We start from the raw sequence: 6,000 nt of genomic DNA, 5'->3' as shown, positions 1-6,000 counted from the left end.
TCTCATGAGCTTTATGCCCGGTGGATGATATTGTTTATTTTGAGGGCTTTATATGCTTTTTTGGTGTCATGGAGCTTTATGCTGTTTGTAGGGCGGTCCGTTAGTTGGGTCACCTGCAGCTTATACCCGCCAATCCTCCACATCCAAATGTTGAGATGAGAACTACCAATGGACGCGGGTACGAGGTCAAATGGAATCTTGCTTGGACCACATGGGAGAATCATGTGATCCAACCCCAAAATTGAGGACCCCTGGCAAGTTATCTATGGGAGTGTGAGTTTGGCTACATGGAATGGTATGAAATGAATACTCACATTCGAATGATAAATCCTCATATTCTTATTCATTTCTCCCTGCAGACATTTCCTAGTTCCCTAGGAACTCGACTGGTGAGTTTTGTGCTTTTAGAATTGTAGTTCCGCTCTTATAAAACTGTAAATGCTAAATTAGGTTTGTATTTCTTTTTACAGGGCAACGTTCTCGACGAAACTACTCTCATGCTTGAGAAAGGTCTGCAATTGGGCGGGCCTGAGATTCCTAAGGAAGCAAGGAGATCATTCCATGAAGCGGAAAACTTGACCCGGTGCAAGTTTATTGGTGGGCATTACCGTCGTGATCGTGTCTAAAGTTGGAGCTTTGAAGTTGGATTAGGGTTTTGTATATAGATTAGGGTTTGGTTGGATTAGGGTTTGGTTAGGGATTAAGGTTTGAAGTTGGATTAGGGTTTGGTTGGAATTTGAAGTTTGAATTTATATGTTTGAAGTTATTTTATATGAATTTCAAATTTGAAGTGATGTATATGAATTTGAATATGAAAATATGCGTTTGAATTTGAAGTTGAATTTGAATATGAATTTGAGCTTGAATTTGAGTTTGAGTTGGAATATGGTTTGATGTATATGAATATGATTTGAGTTTGAACGTGAATTTGAGTTTAAATTTGAATATGATTGTATGTATATGAATATGAAGTTGAAGTTATGTGCGTATATGAATTTGGTTTGGATATGAAATGAACTAAATCAAATAGTAAATTTACTTTGATTTTGGTCCAAACGACCCACCTAGGTCGTACATAACTATAGAAAACGATCCCCACATATCGTTCACAGACGAAACTGGCCTTAACGACCTCTTCAGATCGCTGGTTTATAGAGCCAAACGATCTGATGGGGTTGTTTAGGTCATACTTGAAGTGGTCTGAAGAGGTCATTTAGAGTAACTCCGAGCGGTCTTCCAAGATCGTTTAGAGTGATTCTGAGCGGTCTGACAAGATCGTTTAGAGTGAAATTCAAATTCAATGTCAAATTCGAATTCAACGTCAAATTCAAATTCAAATTCAAATGTCAAATTTATATTCAAATGTTAACGTCAAATTCAAATTCATATGTCAAATTCGAATTCAACGTCAAATTCAAATTCTCAAATTCATATTCAAATGTCAAATTCGAATTCAACATCAAATTCAAATTCAAATGTCAAATTCAAAGTGAAATTCAAATGTCAAATTTGAATTCAACGTCAAATTCAAATTCAAATTCAATGTCAAATTCATATTCAAATGTCAAATTCGAATTCAACTTCAAATTCAAATTCAAATTCAAATTCAAAGTGAAATGCAAATGTCAAATTCGAATTCAACGTCAAATTCAAATTCAAATTCAAATTCAAATTCAAATTCAAATTCAAATTCAAATTCAAATTCAAATTCAAATTCAAATGTCAAATGTCAAATTCAACGTCAAATTCAAATTCAAATGTCAAATTCAAAATCAAATTCAATGTCAAATTCATATTCAAATGTCAACGTCAAATTCAAATTCATATGTCAAATTCGAATTCAACATCAAATTCAAATTCAAATTCAACGTCAAATTCTCAAATTCATATTCAAATGTCAAATTCGAATTCAACATCAAATTCAAATTCAAATGTCAAATTCAAAGTGAAATTCAAATGTCAAATTTGAATTCAACGTCAAATTCAAATTCAAATTCAATGTCAAATTCATATTCAAATGTCAAATTCGAATTCAACTTCAAATTCATATTCAAATTCAAATTCAAAGTGAAATGCAAATGTCAAATTTGAATTCAACGTCAAATTCAAATTCAAATTCAACGTCAAATTCAAATGTCAAATGTCAAATTCAAATGTCAAATTCAAATTCAAATGTCAACGTCAAATTCATATTCAACGTCAAATTCAAATTCAAATTTAACGTCAAATTCTCAAATTCATATTCAAATATCAAATTCATATTCAAAAGTCAAATTCAAATTCAACATCAAATTCATAACGAAATCCTAATCTATATACCAAACCCTAATCCCTAATCCCTAACCAAACGTATTCCTCAGATACAAAACCATGAAGCCAATGCCCACACCAATGGAATTTCCTATATAACTTAGAGATAAAAACATGTATAAATCAACATTATATAACATTACACAACAAAATATGTACAAGCACTAATTACAAAACACATCAGAAGATGTCTTACTTACATGAACAAACAATATTTGACATCTCTTACATGAACAAACAAAATAGAGATCTCTTACATTAACATACAACATAATTTACATACATCAAACACCTAATTAAGGGTAATTAAACCAAAACCATCCAGCCAATGCCCACACCAACCAACAAACTCACAATTGAGAACAACACAATTTTGGCAGTACCAATGTTTTTCTTCATTGAATCATTTTCCTTCTTCAATTCTTCAATACTCTTTAAAAGTTTCTTTTCCTTTTTCTGCATACGACTAATATTTCCCTGATATCGGTCATTAAGTATCTCCAACGTTTCATTGTGACGTTGAAAATCACTCAATGTATTAGTGCGACTTGGCACATTAGTGAAGCGCAGCTCGTCAAGATGGGACCAAGATTCAGGTGAGATGTGGCTACATTGATTTGGATTGACAGAGGAATCAGACATAACTTTGTTAAAGAGGAATTGATAGAGGAATTGACAAAGGAACCAATTGATAGAGGAATTGACAGAAGTTAATTCTTAGGGTTAGGGTTCTAAGTTCTAAGTTCTAAGTTATGTCTTCGTTCTAAGTAGTTGGGTTTCTTTTTTTGTACTGTGTTAAAAGATGTTAAGTGAGAAATACAAATCGAAATCCAGTTATAAATATCTGGAATTTTGGTCTAAATGACCCAGTGAGGTCGCAAAGAAGTATTAGAAACGATCTCTTCAGACCACTCATCAGCCCTCTAAACGACCCCATAAGATCATTTAGGTCTATATCCCAGTGATCTGCAGAGGTCTTTAAGGCCAGTTTCGTCTGTAAACGATATTTGGGAATCGTTTTGGATGCTTTTGTGCTGCCTGGGTGGGTCGTCTGGACCAAAATCTAATCAAATTTTTTATTTGATTTTAGTTCATTTCATATCCAAACCAAATTCATATACGCACATATCCAACCAAATTAAAACTCAAATTCATTTGATATCTAACGAAACCCTAATCAAACTTCAAACCAAGATCATTTCATATCCAAACCAAGTTCACGTCATATCCAACCAAATTCAAATTAAAATTCACCTTCAAATTTCATATTCAAATTCAAAGTGAAATTCAAACGCACATTTTCATATTCATATACAAACGCACATAACATGAAATTCAAACGCACATAACCAAAATCAAAATTCATATACATAACTTCCCGATTTCATACATAAATGATTCAAACACAAATGATTCTAACTTCAAAATTTAAATTCAACTTCTTTACCATCTCTATCTTCGTTGTCTTCATCACTATCTCTATCTTCGTCGTCGTCGTCATCATCTCTATGATCGTCCACATCCTCAATCTCCTCATCAATAACTGTCAAGTAAGAAAGTGATGACAAATGTCAATTTTACAGTGAACTCCAAACAAGACAATGCAGTAAACTAGGAATGAATGAAACTATGGAAATCACTTTACTTACTTATCCCCTTCTTCCTATTCGGATTTTTGGGACAATTGTGCTTTTCGTGATTAACGCCAACTTGGTTACAACTAGTACATCTCCTGCCTATCTTCACTTTGGTAGCTTTTGCAATGCCTTTCTCCAAACCTCCTTTGATTATAGTACTACTTTTGTAAACCTTCTCTTCCTTTTTCCTTCCTTTAGTTTGTGAGATGTTTGGATTCATAAGTAATACTTGAGAGGCATCAATTGCAGATTGTGAGTTTTCATTGACAGTGCATGAATCGATAACTGAAATCTTGGATCTGTCGTTAGTCTTCTTTATTTCCTTGAGCTCCAGTGATAGTGCTTGTAATCTTTTCAACATTGATGGGTAAGTCTCATTTGCTTCAGCCGCTTCATAGACTAATTGATTAGCAACCATCTGAAGTTGGGTAGTTCTCAATACCTCAGAACTCTCATCGCCACTTACTAGTCCACCGTCATACTCAGCTCTATATTTGTTAGCCCCTTTCATCCATCTCTTTAGAATAAAGTGATCGGGTATCTCTATATCATGACACTAAAAAACCTTTACAAGGTGTCCACAGGGTATCCCTAGGAACTCGAAAAGTTTGCATTTATAGTTACCTTCTTTTGTAGCTAAGTTGAACTTCACCTTCAACTCATGTTGATCACCTACCACTCGAGACTTGTACGTGTTGGTCGTGCAGCCATCACTACCCTTTTCATCATCATCCAAGATATACTCAGCTCAAGCTTTCTCACATTCTTTCTTGAACCTATCATACACATTCCTCGTATACACGTTTGAAGCACTCTTCAAGAGAAAGGCATTACTATCGACGATGCGATCCGAGTGTTCTGTAGTATAATCCTATCTTTTTTTCTCTTTGAACAATTCTACTCAAACACCTATTATTCTTTAACACAAACTCTCTAAGAGTTGTAGTTGAACGGAAAAAATTCTTATAAAAAGAATTCATACCTTCAGAACGCCCAGTAGTATTAGTGCCAGTATAGAAAGTATCCAAGTGATAAACCGGTGCCCATTTTTCTTGAATCTCATATAGTCCTATGAGCCATTCATTCTCCACCAACTCATATGTAGGCATCAATTTCTTCCACTTCGTTTCGAAAGCACTAGGAATATAAGTTTCCCGAATACACATTTTGATAGCTTTTTTGAAATATGACTTTTTGAAATAAACATGTGGAAGTTTTTAAGGGAATTTCTTCAAAATGTGCCATAGGCAAAATCTATGTTGTGTATTTGGGAAAACCTTCTCAACAACCAACGTCATAGCTTTGTCTTGATATGTGATGATTGAAGATGGGGCATGCCCGCCCATGGTAGCTAGCTAAGTCTGAAAAACCCACTTAAAAGATTTTTCTGTCTCATCCAATAGGAGTGCACAACCAAACTGGATTGACTGCATGTGGTGGTTTACTCCAGTAAATGGTGCAAATGGCATTTCATATACGTTCTTGCGATATATGGTGTCGAAGAAAAGAACCTCACCAAAATACTGAAACTGCATACGTGAACGACCATCTACCCAGAAAAAATTGATTGTCCGTGCTTCGCTATCCATCTGTATTGTGTAGAAGAAATTAGGATCTTCTATACTCTTCTTCTTAAAAAAAAAATTAGCACTGCGGTAGCATCACCTTTTACAGGTTTCTTATACTACTTCGACAGACCTAAGTGGTTCCAACAATCTCTGTCAAAAAAACCATTTTGTGGTCCGTCAAGTATATCAGCAACTTTATTCACAAGTATGCCTTCATCATGGAACAAGTCAATCAACATCTTAGCTGCAACATGCAAATTTTTGCAAACAGGCATGCACATCCTTTTCGCCAGGCTAACAAGGTTGTGATTGTGTGCACCAACATACTTCACCACTTTCCATAATCTACTAACTTGTTTTGTCACTCTCATTGTTGCTAAACACCTGCATTTCACCGTATTCATGTTTCTCCTCTTGTTTATTACTTCTTTCTCGGACCCCTCATCTATTCTTTTTTTCACTCGTTCTATGTAAGTCCCAAAACA

Source organism: Coptis chinensis, chromosome 2 (assembly GCF_015680905.1).
Source record: "Coptis chinensis isolate HL-2020 chromosome 2, ASM1568090v1, whole genome shotgun sequence".
NCBI classification, from domain to species: Eukaryota; Viridiplantae; Streptophyta; class Magnoliopsida; order Ranunculales; family Ranunculaceae; genus Coptis; species Coptis chinensis.
Note: the sequence above shows the minus strand (reverse complement) of the source record.